The sequence below is a fragment of the Schistocerca serialis genome, chromosome 5 (assembly GCF_023864345.2).
Source record: "Schistocerca serialis cubense isolate TAMUIC-IGC-003099 chromosome 5, iqSchSeri2.2, whole genome shotgun sequence".
NCBI lineage: Eukaryota > Metazoa > Arthropoda > Insecta > Orthoptera > Acrididae > Schistocerca > Schistocerca serialis.
The window spans coordinates 162,090,174-162,108,222 of NC_064642.1; positions in this window are offsets into that span (position 1 = coordinate 162,090,174).

Sequence of the window (18,049 nt, forward strand, 5' to 3'; positions counted from 1 at the left end):
GAAATGGAACAGAAGGATATGTCATTGTTCTTCCGCAAAGCACCTAGTCACATAATTGGAGTTCTTGTTACTTTTATGGCCCTCCTCGTATACAGCATGGTCAGAAACAATATGAAAGGCATGTAAGGGTTGTGCAGGGTAGGCTGTACTGAGAAATAATTGTCAAGAAAAAATTCTGTACGTTGCGCCATTTCCTAGTTAATTATCATTGAAGATAGCCAATGTAGCCATCGTGTGCGCACATTTAAGCTGCCCACAAGATACAATTAGTGTCAGTTCTTCCCAAAACCCGGGAGACTGCTCGGTCTTTGGCTCGTTTTCGATCCTTATTACCATCTCATTTATGTATCGCTCTCTTTTTCGGTTTTAGCAAACCAAACGAAGATCGGGTTTGGCGACACCGACTCTCTCAGGCCACTTGAATTTGCTCGCGGAACGGGCTGATTAGCTAACTTCAATGCTAGTTATGTCGGAAACGTCACAACCTGTCAATTTTTTTAACAGTCCTCAGCCCAACCTAGTCTGCGACACCGTTACAGTCTGTTTCTGACCACCATGTATTCGTGTGTTTGCGCAAAAGAAATGCTGCATTCTGCACCATCGTGGTGTTGTACCCTATACGAGTAGCCAATAGTGACATTTTCTTAGAAAAACAAGCTTAACAATTTTCCAGTCCAGATGTAAGATTTACAGGGAAATCGCTACTTCTGGTGTGTGAATATCTACACTGCTTCAAAAAAGAAGTGAAATATCCACAAGAGGTGGTCGGATGTCAGTGTAACTTGGTGCACGTAGACACAATCGGCGAGATGTAAATAATTAGAGTTGCAATTGTTTTCCACCAAGTGAATTAGTGTTATTTGTGCAGAATGTTGTTTTCTAGGCTTGTAGAGCATATAAAGGGAGACGGAGGGTGAACAACGTCCGATGTAATGTATCGCGAATACATAGAAAGAAGGATCCTTTATTGTATGATTATATGATAGCGGAACAAACACTGGTAGCAGTTACTTCTGTAAAATATCTGGGAGTATGCGTACGGAACGATTTGAAGTGGAATGATCATATAAAATTAATTGTTGGTAAGGCGGGTGCCATGTTGAGATTCATTGGGAGAGTCCTTAGAAAATGTAGTCCATTAACAAAGGAGGTGGTTCGACCTATACTTGAGTATTGCTCATCAGTGTGGGATCCGTGCCAGGTCGGGTTGACAGAGGAGATAGAAGATCTAAAGAAGAGCGGCGCGTTTCGTCACAGGGTTATTTGGTAAGCGTGATAGCGTTACGGAGATGATTAGCAAAGTCAAGTGGCAGACTCAGTAAGAGAGACGCTCTCCATCGTGGTGTAGCATGCTGTCCAGGTTTCGAGATGGTGCGTTTCTGGATGAGGTATCGAATATATTGCTTCCCCCTACTTATACCCCCTAGGAGATTACGAATGTAAAATCAGAGAGATTCGAGCGCGCACGGAGGCTTTCCGACAGTAGTTCATCCCGCGAACCATACGCGACTGGAACAGGAAAGGGAGGTAATGACAGTGGCACGTAAAGTGCCCTCAGCCACACACCGTTGGGTGGCTTGCAGAGTATAAATGTAGATGTGACCCGATAAGGGAGGATAGTCGTATTGGGCACCAAGCACATCGTAAACCCTCACATAGGGTTTAGCAACTAATTATCCTGAGTCAATAACGAGCATCAAAACCGATACAGGGATTAGTGAACACCGGGTTGTCGTAGCGAGATTGAATATTGTAATCCCCAAATCCTCCAAAAATAAGCGAAAATTATGCCTATTCAAAAAGCAGATAAAAATTCCCTTGGTGCCTTCCTGAGAGACAATCTACACTCATTCCAAATTAATAAGTGTAGATCAGATGTGGCTTGAATTCAAAGAAATAGTATAGGCGGCAATTGAGAGATTTATACCAAATAAATTAACAAACGACGGAGCTGATCTTCCTTGGTACACAAAACGGGCTAGAACACTGTCGCAGAAACAACATGCCAAATTTAAACAGAAGCAAAATCCCCAAGATTGGCGATCTTAAATTGAAAGGAACACACAGAAAATGTTGTGGGGAAGGCTAGCCAAAGACTGCGTTTTAATGGCAGAACACTTAGAAAATGTAACAGATCTACTAAGGAGACTGCCAACACTACGCTTCTACGTCCTCTTTTTGAATTCTGCTGCGCGGAGTGGTATCCTTACCAGACAGAACTGACGGAGAACACCGAAAAAGTTTAAAGAAGGGAAGCGCGTTTTGTATTATCGCAAAATAGATGAGAGTGTGTCACTGAAATGATACAGGATTTGGGATGTATATTATTAAAACAAAGGCGTTTCTCGTTGCGACGGAATCTTCTCACGATTGCGACGGAATCTTCTCACGATATTCCAATCACAAACTTCATCCTCCGAATGGGAAAATATTTTTTTGACATCGACCTACATAGGGAGAAACGATCACCACCATAAAATAGAGGAAATCAGAGCTCGTACGGAAAGATATAGGTGTTCGTTCTTTCCGCGCGCTATACGAGATTGTAATAATAGAGAATTGTGAAGGTGGTTCGATGAAACCTCTGCCAGGCACTTGAATGTGATTTGCAGAGTATCCATGTAGATGTAGATATGCTCCTGCCATCCGAGAGGTAGTGGAGTCCCTGCAACATTCTATCATCCCACAATACTGGTGGGACATCAACAGCAAATAGCCGCTGGGATTACCGTCATCATAGGCTACCCTTAACACTATAAGACAAACGGGTCCGTCTGTGCTAGTGCCATGATCTGGAAGCGTGGTCTGCTCATGAATGGTGTCGCAATGTGTTCAACGATGAATCGTGGCTCTGCACTGCCGTAGATGACCATAATGACCATCGTCGGTGAGAATGGTGGCGACCAGGGGAGAGGTCCTATTCTTCCAGGGAGAGGCGGCGGTACTATTTCTGGTACCAAGGTGTTGGAAACCATCGGATGTGACCTCATATCGCCGTTAGTACTGATTGAGGGAACTGTGATAACAGACCTGTGTATAAAGGATATCCCAAGTACTGATGGGTTAACTCTCATACAACTGTATGCGTGATGTTGATGTACTCCTGCGGACAGCATGAACCCCAGACCTGTCCGCAGTAGAACGGATGTGAAACAGGCTTGGACATCAACTCCCTCTCATTGCCAGTACCAGGACAACAAGGACCAGGTACAAAATTTGTGGAACGGTGTACCTCAGTAAAGGATACGGCGGCTTTGTGACGCTCTTACCAATGAGTAAGTGTATGCAATCACACTAGAGGGGGAGCAACGTCATACCGATAAGTGGGCTCGTAGTGGAATTAGCACAAACAAATACTGACCATCCCCATTTCCGAAAGAAAGCGTCGATTTGTTTCCCGTTAAAAGAAAATACCTTTAGAGCGGAATTTTTCATACACATTCGAAGCGACGGTCAAAAATTAATGAAACCTGATATTTTCATCCATATGTGTTAACAGGGCGGGTAAAACACGAAGATTAACTAGTACTCCAGCAGCGATTGAGTAGTGCTGCTGCATGGCGGTAGCACTCAGCGTGAGCCAGAGCAGTGCTGTACCTGTTGAAGTCCACACTGGGCTTCTCATTAAAGACTAGATGAGCAGTATTTATGTGTGTGTGGAGGGGCAAGACAAAGATACTAAGTTTTGCTGTCCCAAGCTTATGACAAACGGTTCCTTATGAGTTATTATGCGTTGTTTACTGTCTCTGTTAGTACTGGGTGCTTATAATCGAAGTGGAGCTACGCACGTTGGCCCATTGTCGGCTGTAATTAACGTATGGCAGCGAAACTTGGTTGATATGCTAATGCATTAATGAAGAACCAATTTGCGCTGGAAAAAATTAGTTCCACTTTTGGTCACCAGCTAAAAAATCTACGCTGTGCACTGTTTGTACGACGGTTTGACATCCACGCTACCATTTGACTAACCATAGAGTGAGTGAACGGTACGGCTATCCCGTGCGGTTAAAGGCGCTGCAGTCTGGAACCGCAAGACCGCTACGGTCGCAGGTTCGAATCCTGCCTCGGGCATGGATGTTTGTGATGTCCTTAGGTTAGTTAGGTTTAAGTAGTTCTAAGTTCTAGGGGACTGATGACCTCAGCAGTTGAGTCCCATAGTGCTCAGAGCCATTTGAACCAAGTACGGCTATCGAGAAGAGAGATCATGCGCTGTTAGTGAAATTGTGAACGGCATTAATTACAGTGCATCTCTGAGAGAGTGTCGGCAAATGAAAGCAAAAGGCCCGATGTTTCTAGATGGATTACAGAACATAATGAAACTGGAAAGCACAGGTGAGCTTCAAGAAGAAGTGGAAGCTATTGACGAATTAGTTGTTCGTGTAACTGACCATGCAGCACGTTCCCGGGGTCGTGGTGATGCTCGTGTAGTGTCAACATCACGAAAAGTGTTGCAGTCTACATTACACACATACCAGTGCAAGATAATGACGATGTTTGATTTGTGGGGCTGTCAACTGTACTGTCATCGGCGTCCATACAAAGTCCCAATTTGTACACAGTCCACTTCTTACACAATCCAATCTAGCCATTGTAACGAATAATGATGATGATGAATTGATGAGAACAACACAAACGCGAAGTCCCCGAAAATACAGACTGCACAGCAACTGAAACCTCATGATCCGCAGTATCGTCCTGAATTTGCTCCTCGGTTCCTGGCACAGATCGAAATTGATTACATGTGGCAGGGCAATATTCTATAGAGTGACAAGCCACATTTTGCACTGCATGGTGCAGTGAATATACAGAACTGCTGAATCTGGGGTTCCGTTTAAGCTCGTGTTGCGCACGAAGAGCCATCGCACTCGTTGCATGTGACTGTGACGTGTGAATTCACAAGCACCTTTCTTCTCGGTTCGTTCTTCTTTGAAGAGAATACACCCAGAGGGCCAGCCAGGTGTACTGAGAAGTCTGTGCATTATCGAGACCTCATTGTACAGCATGTGATTCCTGTTCTGCAAGAGGCCAACTGCGTGGAAACCACGGTTTTCATGCATGATGGGCAACACCTCATTTCACTTGCCCAGTGAAAGATTTGTTTCACTCAGTCTTCCATGAAGGTGTCATCGCCAGAGGTTTTTCAGATGCATGGACTGCAAGATCGCCTTTTGACTTTGGGGATACCTAAGAATGCGTTTACCAGAGACACTTTCGGTCTATCTGATCTGAAAGCCAGGATATGGGAACGATTGTTCAGATTCCACCGCAACTGTTGCGAGCAACTGTTGATCACGTCGTTTTTCGGCTGCAACATCTCTTCGATGTCTCTGCTGTATTGAACAAACTGTGTAAGTGGCAGTTTATAATAAAAGTCAACATTATGCCTTTCCCTTTTATTTGATCTTTTCTGCCCACGTCCCATTCCTGCTAATCCATTACATGAGGAAACATAGGGATTACAACTTGATAATAAATTCAGTTGGGAGGAGCACACCACAGAACTGCAGAAACGCCTTAAAAAAATCTGTATTGCAATTCGCGTGTTAGCTGACATAGGCGACATAAAAATGAAAAAGCTTGCATACTTTGCCTACTTTCATTCCATAATGTCATATGGTATAATATTTTTGGGTAACTCTTCAAGTCAAACAAAAGTTTTCAGAGTCCAAAAGCGTGTAATACGTATTATTTGTGGAGTAAATTCACGGACGTCCTGTAGAAACCTCTTCAAAGAAATGGGTATACTAACTACTGCCTCTCAGTATATATACTCCCTAATGAAATTTGTCCTAAATAATATATCTCTTTTCCCAACAAACAGCTCAGTTCATACATACAATACCAGGAACAAAAATGATCTGCACAAGGACTTCAAAGCACTTACTTTAGTTCAAAAAGGGGCCACTACTCAGGAACACTCATCTTCAATAATTTGCCAGCAAACATAAAATATCTACCTCGGTGAGCCGCCATATGATACTTACAGCCCACGCTGACCTCTGTGACTGTTGCACTTTAATTATAACCATCCATTGCATATTGCTAAACCAAATATCACACTAGACTAATTTGGGATCGCTCTATAGAGTGGGCACATAAAATACCGAGAAATAAATGGATGCTTTCTGTCGACACTGGGCACCGCATGAAAGCCGTGATGAGCAATAGTTGTCTGTTGGGAGGGGGACGGCGGACGGAGGGGGGGGGGGGGGCGGAAGGTGGAAGTAGTGAGTCGAAAGAAAGAGCGAGAATAGTGGTCAGAAGAGAAAGATATTACGTTTTGCAGTGCCAAGATTATGCCAAGTGGTGGTTTGAAGGCAGATGATAAATGAGATCGCGTTCCTTTCGAGCATAGCAACGGGGGCAGAATATTGCATGTTCGCTTTCATGAGCATACATTTTTAACAAGGAAATTTCACAAAAGCTCCATCTTGCAGCCACATAAACTTGGACTGTAAAGGGCGAAGTTTTCCCGAAACTATTAATGAAGCCAGCAACAAATTGCCGGAGTCTGAAAACGTGAAGAAGATGGAAGTCCTCTTGCCTAAGGATATAAATCCCGTCAAAGTTGTCGCAGGGTTCAACTAAAAGTCAACGAAGGAACTTCTGCAATTATTTCCGTCGACGGATGAAAGTTTAACACGACATTGCCAGTAGGTCGGATTCCATTAATATGGATGGAGACATGAAAGTTTTCACGAGAATGTCTGCAACAATGCGCTTCTAGAAAGCAATATAGCTTCACACACACATTCTAAATGTATAAAATTAGTGGTGTTCCGTAACTGCCGGTGTTGACATGAGGGAAGGAAAGAGGCGTTATTTCTGCCTTTTTATACTGTAAAATTATAAGGTGTTAGCCTGTAATTGGATGAGGGAATCACAATCGATTCTGAATACAAACTATAGAAACTATTCTACATTAATGCTAAAAAATGTTCTCACCTATCTCATTACTCTGTCGTCCGTTGCTCGATTACGTATCAACTCATTCCTATTCTTCACCACAATAAACAGCCAACTTCATATGTGGTCAATGGCTGCAATTACATTTTCTGAAATAAGTGAAATGAAATGATCGTACGGCATTACCAGCAAACCCGACAATGCCTTGCGATTGCGAAATTTACATAGGAGTTGGATATATGTCATAATCTTTTTCTCCTCCATCTCTCTTCATCTCCTCCTTCCCCCTCCCTTTACCCATGCCTCCACCCCCACCCCCCCCCCCAATCTCTTCCTCCCTTTCTCTCTATTCGTCCCCTTCTTCCCCCTCCCTTGTCCAATTCCTCCCCTCCTTTCTATCCACCTCCTGTCCCCTGCCCCCTCTCTATGACCTTCAGCGTTGTCTATTGTCATTGCGGATTCAGTTTCTGTGATAACATTCTTATCACAATCCAGTAACCCAACATACAACTTTCCTGTTGTCTATAAAACATGACTGCGAGACAGAAAACAAAACAGCACGTTTTCGCAGCAGAGCACACCACTGCAGTTTCTTTCTCGCCGTCAGTTTTAGCAGAAAAGCTGTACACTGTTGTTTGAGAAATATGTATCCAATATACATTTGAATATTTGTTACAGTATCGTGTAACAATGTGAAGTAAATCGGACACGAATTTTCCAGACTTTTGGCAATAACTTTTCCCCATAGTGAAATAATATAGCCAATTCCGTCTTAGTGTTCATTAGAGAATCTTTGAAAAACTTGAGGTAAAGCGGTCAAGAACTGTTCGAGGTTAAAACGACTTGTCTTTATGCAGTAGTATAGATTGGCAGGGAGATCCCATCTGTTGTTGTACGACTACCTGGTCCTAGTGTTTCTATTTGACGCCACTTATGGGACGTCCGCGTCTTAGTGGAGAAGATGATGTGAAATGAATAATGTAGCACTAATACCCAGTCTCAGAGCGAAGCAATTCTCCGTGTCACCAGCAAAGCAAACCCGGAACCCGGTGATCTAGAGGCAGCGACAGTAGACCATGAGCTGCGGGCTGAAGAAAGTAATAAACATAATATCATTTGAATAAAACGTTCTCGGTTTTCCGGCCGCGTCAATTCGAATAAAATGCTCAAGCTTTCGATGGCCATCTCCTGACGACGATGGCGGAGATTGCCATCGAAAGCTCGAGCATTTTATTCGAATTGACGCGGCTGGAAAACCGAGAACGTTGTATTCATGTATGTCGTCGCGAAAGACTCCGAGGACACATAATATCATTTGTCATGGGTGCTTTGCACTGAGACATCTTTTTGAGCTGTTCTCGTCTATTACTTCAATAACATTCCTCTGAAGATTTTGTGTGGTGAATAACTGTAACTGAAATGAATATGCGTATGAACGTCGAGTTTCAACATTCCAGTTTTCAGATTAGTTGTGACTACCTATGATAAGAAAACACGGCTTTGCTTTCAATGTGAAATGACTTGTATAATCTTACAAGGGAACTTTTCCGACTCTCCAACTCGAAACTAGCTCTGTTTTTTCGATAATGTAGTTAACGCCAATTAAAACCAAAATACTAAATTTCAGCTACCGATATGCACTCGAAGTTAGCCAAAAAAATCTTTAAAACGGGCATTTACTTAATTGGTGCTAGCAATTAAGAGATGGATCCCCCTGTACCCAGCTAGTTGTTCTTACGACGAGCGTTGTTCACATAGTCGTGGGAAGTGTGGATGGCTTGTTATCGCTGCAGCGTTCACTGAGTTGCTTACTTTAATTTGGAAACACCGCTTTCTGGCACTAGTTAGAGCTCTAAAAGATATTCTGTATATTCGATCTCACCTCGCTGGTGTCTGGGGTCCCTGTGAATGTTTACCCAACTGGTACTATCAAATGGTTCAAATGGCTCTAAGCACTATGGGACTTAACATCTGAGGTGATCAGTCCCCTAGACTTAGAACTGCTTAAACCTCACTAACCTAAGAACATCACACACATCATAGCCCGAGGCAGGATTCGAACCTGCGACCGTAGCAGCAGCGCAGTTCTGGACTGAAGCGCGTGATAGTATCAGCAGCAAACATGTGCGCAGACTATGTTGAAATGCCACCTTTCAGACTGCGGATTAAACAAAATCAAACACGCGAAAGAACTGAGCCAGGTTTTTAAGTACATATCAATCACCATTTGATGAAATTTATTAACATTAAAAAGCACTGTAATTACTTACACTAAGAGAAACAATATGAGAGATCAGCTACATTCACTTTAAACAGCAAACAAAAAGGGGACAAGTGTTTGGATACAAACAATATTTAAAATGAAACAGGGCCTTTTATTAAATTATACCTTTTTACAGGCAAGTTCATAAACTGGACATTTTTAGTGTCAAATCACGACCACATGTTATGATAATTTAAACTATCGACTGTACGTATTGTACCAAATGGCGCAGTTTGAGAAAACAGTAACTGGCGCAAGTAAGTTAAATACAATGTTCCATTACTTTTGACAAGAACGTTACAAGTTTGCCCCATTTGGCTGACGCAACATTTAACAACTGTGAAGCTAAAACGCAACGGCCTGAATTTTAGAATCATAAAAAATAATAAATATGAAATGTCAAGACTAGACGCTGCCTCTATATCTACAGCGAGAAAAAATTCCCGGAACCGTAGGTAACATTATAATTCCGCGAGTGAAGAAACAAATTTCATATTTGGCACTGTGAGCTTTTCTTTCCCTCTGTTTCATAAGAAAGAATAAACATTTAGTATCAAGGAATTCTACCCCGTACAATATCGGTCAGAGTTAACAACGAGCGGCCAATGTCTTCGGCATAGATAAATGCCTTAAGCAGGAGGTACAAGCCGAGCGATGTAGATTATACACTTTTCCTCCCACGAGATTGATTAGTAGTACCAAACACAATAAATAGAATCCAGCAGGGCGATGACCTGATAAAACAAGGAATAACCAAAAACAATCTGTTTTCATCTAGGCATGGTATCTACGAAACACAGTCAACTGTGGCCAAACGAAGCACAAGCTCCCTTAAGCCAGCGCCGTTACAGCCCCCGATATTAAAAGAAGAAAGGGGGGGGGGGTTGCTGCCTCATTAATTAACCACTAAACCAAATAAATGAGCAGTTTATAACAGGAGTAGCTTCCCATAGTAATTAAAAGAAAACTTGCGGAAGGGGTACCAAATTGGCATAGAAGAATTGGCCGTTTAGGCCCTTAGAATGAGTAAAACAGCAGTAACATGAAAGCCCTACTAGATTACAATTACGAATGTTAGCGAGTGGCAGCGTCCACTGACCGCTTAGGCCTGTAGAATGAGGAAACAGTTAACATGTGACAATTACATAACCTGGCGAGTGGCGACATACTCGGCGAAAATAGTGCAAGCCGGCCAGGCCCGTAGAAGAACAGCTGCGAAGGCACTACGGTCCCAGAGTCCCATAAGGCTGTGTACCACATTCTCCATGACGCTGGAACAGACTAAAGGAACGTCCAAGCCCGTGCCAGTACTGAAAGCTCAACACTGACACAGCTACTCCGCTTAGCACTGTGGGTATCACGAAAGATGGTAGAATAGAACAATAATTCCAGAAGCACTGCCGATCGTGAATTAAGAAACCTAAACAGCCAAAAATTTGCAACTCAATTCGGTTCCTGTCCGATTTACAAATGCAACGGGAACGAGACAGGTGGGGCAGTGAGGGTCTTAGATGGCCAGAACAATCACGCTGCTTGTAAAACGTTCGATTTACCCTTTCATAGAAGCGAGTTCCTAGGAACCAAAATTCACACTAGGCGGACAGGCAACTAGGAAGCTTAATTCCGAGGTCACTAATCAGCTACCAAGCGCAATAGATTACCAGACGGCAAATTAACCAGTTTTGGAACATGTCAGTGAGCTCACCTAAGAAAGTCGTTGTGTACAGACAAACTTCCCAATGTCCAAAGTCAGTTTGCCTTGCCACATATCCGAGTCACGTGACCCCGTTGACACCGAGGGAGGAGGATGTCACCGCCCAAGCGCCACGGTGCAGACTGTCTGCGGCTCGCATAGTTGTCCGATTTCGTTCTTAATCACTTGTTTATGGTGCACTAAAAATATAATTTTGGGACATATTACCAATGTTTCACAATTTTGCAACAGTTAAAAGGAACTTCTGGCGCGCAGAAAATGTTGAATCTATTTGTGTGTACTCCATACCAATTTTGAATGACCTTTATGGATAATATTATTGTATTTCTCTATAGACATTTAATTGTATTACGACTGCTTTCAGTCGGGCATTCAGACTCAACTCGGAAACCAACAGAAACTCTAGTAAGAGAACACTATGTCGAGCCGCGCAGCTATAGATATCAGAGCTGTAAACCAGACAGTTCCAGTTGCGGAGACTATGCTAACAGTATTACTTTTATTACGTTATTCGTTTATCGGTTTTCAAGGCCATCTTCAGACATTTACTGACTATTGTCACCAAAGAAGTTACAATGTTTGTAAAAAACACTGGAATAGAAGTTCAACATCTAGATTGAAGCAGTAAGGTAAAGTAAATAACATCTTTGACAGTGTGGTGATAATGCAGTGTAAAAAGTTGAAGCAGAAAGGTAAAGTAAATAACATCTCTGACAGTGTGGCTATAATGCAATGTAAAAAGTAAAGAGTTGAACAGTAAATAGATAAAAACCAGGTGAACAGGAAAAAACTTTAACACAAAACAGAAACAGTTTATATTAATAAACAAAACCAATAAAATAAAATAAAATTAGTACGAGGGTCACTCCAAAAGAATGCACACCATTTTTGTAAAAATACAGTTTTCATTATGCATGTGTGAAAGTTTTACAGTGTGTAGATACATTCTTCCCGCTTGTTTTCAGACTTAGTTCAACCTGTTCCCGTGAGTGGCGCCGTCACCGCTACACTTGCTGTCATAGAATTCCAGTGCTGTGAAAACGAGAGAGTGAGAAACATCCACAAGAGGTTGCAAAAGGTGTATGGAGATGCTGCTGTCGATCGCAGTACAGTTAGTCGGTAGGCAAGCAGGTTACATGATGAAAGCGGGCACGGCAATATTGAGGATTGTCCTCGCAGCGGCCGGCCTCGTACAGCACACACCCCAGATAATGTGCAGTTACCGAATTGGTGACTGCTGACAGACGCTTATGTGATGACACTGAAAAAAACTTCAAGCTCGACTGAGTCGTGTTCGACCACATCGGCAAAAGCAGGATGTTTTGCTGTTGCACGACAATGCACGGCCACATGTCAGTCAAAAAACCGTGGAAGCGATCACAAAACTTGAATGGACAACACTCAAACACCCGCCTTACAGTCCTGACCTGGCTGCATGTGACTATCATCTCTTTTGGAAACTGAAAGACCCTCTTCGTGGAACAAGGTTTGAAGATAATGACTCCCTTGTGCACGCTGTCAGACAGTGGCTCCAATAGGTTGATCCAGAATGTTACCGTGCGGGAATACAGGCGCTGGTTCCAAAATGGCGTAAGGCAGTTGACAGGGATGGAAATTATGTGGAGAAATGAAAATATTGTTCCTAAAGAATGCATCTACACGTTGTAAAACTTTCAAACATGTTCAATAAAAGATGGATTTAAAAAAATAGTGTGCATATCTTTTGGAGTGACCCTCGTACTTGACAAGGCTCCCTCAAGAGGTATAAAACATGGAGAGTGATAGACAAACCAATTAAAAGAAGAAAGAATTATCAATGTAACTACAGAATGTATAAGGTTCAAATGGCTCTGAGCACTATGGGACTTAACACCTGTGGTCATCAGTCCCCTAAAACTTAGAACTACTTAAACCTAACTAACCTAAGGACATCACACACATCCATGCCCGAGGCAGGATTCGAACCTACGACCGTAGCAGTCGCGCGGTTCCAGACTGCGCGCCTAGAACCGCGAGACCACCACGGCCGGCAATGTATAAGGAACTTAAGCAATATCAATAAGACAAACAGAAATGAACAAATGCAGGAAATACCTCTTGTAGTTGTCTCATGAAGTATTGTTTTTATTTTACTTGGTTCACTTATTTAATGCAAACCGTTACATAGGCACTGTTTAGAGTATAGTGTTAGTGTTTTTCCTGTTTGCTCCTTTTGTATTTGCGTATTGTCCAGCCTTCTTTATCTTTTAAAGTGTAGCACAACCACACTCTCGAAGATTGCATTCACTGTATGTCCCTCACACTCCTCCATTTTCTTGCGTTTATTCATTTCTGTTTATATTACTGATATTGCATAAGTTCCTTACATATTCCCTAGTTAATTGGTTTGTGTTTTATACCTCCTGAGTCAGCCTTTCAAGTACTGATTTTATTGTATTTTATTGGTTTTGTTTATTAGTAGGCTTACTGTTCCTGTTTTGTGTTAAAGTTTTTTCCTGGTTGCTTCGTTTTTATCTGTTTACTGTTCGGCTTTTTACTTTTACACTGCATTACCACCACAGTCACAAAGATGTTATTTACTGCACGTTTCTGTTTCAATCTAGGTGTGTAACTTCTCTCCCAGTGTTGTTTACACACATTGTAACTTCTTTGGTGACAATACTCAGTACACATCTGAAGATGGCCTTGTAAGCTGAAAATCAGTTAACACAATAAAAGTGATACTATAGAACAAAAGCAGTCTAGCGCTGTTCATTTGTTGTAAAGTCGTTCTACCAAGAACCGACGGAAGATCAGTTAACGTAACATTAAATTTCATTATCTTTTGTTCAAGTTTATTTCGGCAGCTGAAATTTAGCGTGTGAATTTTAACAGTTTTAATACGAGTGGTAAAAAATTGGAGCAGGTTTCTATATGGTAAGTCTGATCATTTCCCTATTAGCAAAGGAAGGCATCGCCTGCAGGAGATCCAGTGACTGTTGTAATTAATCTACGGAGCACAGACAGATGTCGGGTATTATTTGATTTTTTTACCTGTCACAAACGATGCGTGGATCGTTCTGTCACAGGCCATTAAGCGTTATCGCGGAAGAGTAAACAGCAGTGTCGGAAGGCCGAGGTCATGCCGCTGTAGAATTCCGGGGCTTCGTAGAAGTTTCCCCTTCTTAATTGAAGCAGAAAATGATTTTTTCACAAACAAACAACGTTGAAATGCGATTTGTGAATGTTAAATTCGCTTCGTAATCATTCCTCACATACAGAATACAAATGGTGTTAGTCGCACCCGTTTTCTGCAGTTTCACTAAAATGCTAATCATTTGCGTATCCAAGCTTGTGGATATCCTCCATAAGAATTTTACTTTTTGTTGCATGCCGCCTTGATGGTGTTCCAATTTCAATGGGCAGCAGTGTAGTAGACGTCTACGTAGTGAATGGATTTCTCTTTACGACTGTTACCTTACTTCTTAAATTTTAAAACTACTTTACTTCACGATAGTTGTGTTTTGATTATAACGACTCGGCATTCCCCGGTCGCCTGATCTGCAGGTTGATCCGTTTGATATGTCAGAAAAGTAAAACGTTATTTTTATTAAGTCAATGTACGACGTCTGTTCAAAAAATTCCGGAACTTTGACCACAGAATTCTACGCTTACCTTTTACTTATTGTGCATGATCAGCTTCGAAATACTCTCCTCCACAATCATTGATACATCGCTCCCTACGCCGTTTCCATTTCCGGAAGTAGTCTTATTACGCCTCTTACTGGATCACGCGAAAGGCTGTCTGAGAATTTCGGAAACAAAAAAAAGTCTGCAGGGCGAGGTCTGGAGAGAACGGAGGATGAGGCAGCACAGTGATTTCGTTTTTTGTGCAATAGTCACACACCAACAGGGATGAATGTGCGGGTGCGGTATCGTGATGCAAGAGCCATGAATTGTCTCGCCACATTTCAGGCCGTTTCCTTCTCACATTTCTCTGAGGCTTCGCAACACGTCCCGATAGTACCATCAAAAACGGTTCAAATGGCTCTGAGCACTGTGGGACTTAACTTCTGAGGTCATCAGTGCCCTAGAACTTAGAACTACTTAAACCTAACTAACATAAGGACATCACACACATCCCTGCCCGAGGCAGGACTCGAACCTGCGACCATAGCGGTCACGCGGTTCCAGACTGTATCGCCTAGAACCGTTCGCCCACTCTGGCCGGCGATAGTACCATCGATTAACAGTTTGTCCCTGTGGCACGAATTCATGATGAACTAATCCTTCAAAGTCAAAGAAAAAGCCGGCCGCGGTGGTCTCGCGGTTCTAGGCGCGCAGTCCGGAACCGCGCGACTGCTACGGTCGCAGGTTCGAATCCTGCCTCGGGCATGGATGTGTGTGATGTCCTTAGGTTAGTTAGGTTTAAGTAGTTCTAAGTTCTAGGGGACTGATGACCACAGCTGTTAAGTCCCATAGTGCTCAGAGCCATTTGAACCATTTTGAACCATCAAAGAAAACTATCAGCATGGCTTTGACATTTGACCTGACCTGACGAGCTCTTTTTGGCCTTGGAGAACCTTTCCTGACGCATCGTGAAGACTGAGGAGGAGGAGATTGGTGTTTAACGTCCCGTCGACAACGAGGTCATTAGAGACGGAGCACAAGCTCGGATTTGGGAAGGATGTGGAAGGAAATCGGCAGTGACCTTTCAAAGGAACCATCCCGGCATTTGCCTGGAGTGATCTAGGGAAATCACGGAAAACCTAAATCAGGACGGCCGGACGCGGGATTGAACCGCCGTGAAGACTGAACCGTAGTCTCAACAAAATAACCACAGACCCAGTTTCATTACCATTTATGATCCTCTTAAGGAACATCTGGTTCCATTTGCGATATCCAAAAGCTCTACACAGATCACCAGGCAAAAGTCTTTCTGGTCTTGAGTCACGAGCCGTGGGACGAACTTGGTGGCAACACGATGCATTCCAAGATGCTGTGTCACGATTTCACGACATGGTCTAACTGAAATGTTACATTCGTCTGCAGTCTCTCGGACAGTCAGTCTTTGATTGGCACCCACAGTTTTGTTGACGTTCCTGACATGAGCGTCGTCGGTAGACATCAAAGGGCGTACTGAACGAGGGTCATCTTTGACTTCCGTCCGTTCATTTGTAAACCGTGTGAACCATTCACAACACAGATCACGGTTTCAGCACTCATCGATGTAGGCTTCCTGAATCATTTGGTGTGTCTCTGTAAAGGTTTTCTTGAGTTTCAAGCAAAATTTAAAGCATACGCATTGCCCCTCCAACTCTGCTATCTCGAAATACGCAAACTGTGCGCCACAAAATTCTATTCAATAAAGCACCTAATAATAACTAACAGACACACATCAATGAAACTTCTGGAACTTACATATTAAACACAGGCGTGTCGAGGAATGCCAGTCGCATTTCGCTCCAACACAACATTGGCGCGAATTTAGGAATGTTAATCGATTTTTTAAACACACCTCGTATGTATGTCTGTGAAATTTTTTGTGATGTACTTGGAAATGATGGGAGCTAACAATGGGTAACAATGCTCCCGGAGGCAAGCCAGCAGCGCGTAGTTCACAGCGCCAACATCAGATGTCAGAAGCGCATTTTACGGAGGTGACAAGTTAGCGCGCTCAGCGTGACTCGATGGTTGAGTAGAAATGGTCGTTACGCCACAACAACGCGCTCAATGTGTCGTATCGTATACTATGCTTTGGAATGTCGTAGAGACCAGCGAACTTTCACACGTCGGTACAACGTAAGGTACGTCCCATCACATTGCGACATGGTTAAATGGTACATGTCCTTGGAAAATGGTTTGTAGATGCCTCACACAGGTGAAAGATATGCTACAAGCCATAACTCAGTCCACGAAAGTCACTCGCTGCTTATCAGCAGAGCAATCACAACACTTCAGAGGACTGTTAACCCTTAACTACTATCGACCGTCTCTCAGACCGCTACTAATTTTTGTGTCGAGATATTTCTCACACCCCTGCAAATCCAAATGGACTCTTCCATGTACCTTCCTATTGGCTGTCAAGCTACACGTGCCAGCATTCTTGCACTGTTGCTGCTCTTTGTTTCGTAATTATTAGCCTTGAGAGGTCTCACAGACGTACCATAGTGTTTTCGTGCCGCGTTTTTATTGCATGCTACTGTTTCTCCATGGCGGGGAAAGCTGGGCCTTCTGTGCAACGTGTGTTATGTGAGAGATATGTCTTCACTTGCAAGATGAGACTCAGACACTGAAAGAAGAATTCGAAAATCGAAAAACGTGCACCTTTTGCCCTCCTCGTCTGAAGAGGAAAACAAGGTATCCATGTCAACAGCGTGGTTCAAAATGGTTCAAATGGCTCTGAGCGCTATGGGACTTAACTTCTGAGGTCATCAGTCTCCTAGAACTTAGAACTACTTAAACCTAACTAACCTAAGGACATCACGCACATCCATGCCTGAGGCAGGATTCGAACCTGCGACCGTAGAACAGCGTGGTGTTCCGATTTGTTTGGAGTGTTCCAGGAAGGTCTGCGTGAAGTGTTTGCAGGTGGAAGTTGACTAAAATATGATTCAATGGCACATGAGAACAAGTATTTAGTTTTTACGTGTAATTTTAGAAGTAAAATGGTGGCAAAGTTTCTCCATTCATAGACTTATGGACTGAAATATTCGCTCTACATTGCAAAGTGAGTCGTAAACTGAAAGCCGACTTCGCACACAATTTATCGTAAGTCATGTCGAATTTTTCCACCTAGTTATATTGCCAATTTGTAATATAATCCCTCTGCTGAAAATCTGTGTGTGAGTAGAGAGCTAACTATTTCCTGTTAATTTCGTAACTCATAAAATAAAAATACACTCCAGATTTCGCTTTGTTTTAATTGTCGAAGTGTTTAAAATACCGCAGTGTTTAAAAAAAATCAAATTTCTACAAAAGCCACCTCTAAGAAGTGTAATGAATGACTGGAAGTCAAGGAACTATATATATTCATCAAATTTCTGGTTTATTATATAAAATAGAAAAATGCTGTCTGTGAGACCCTTCCATAGTAATTATGTTCCTGTGAATGACCATAGTAGTTAAGGGTTAAACGGTATCTTAACATGTATCCATCACGTATTCAGCGCCCACAAGCAATGACC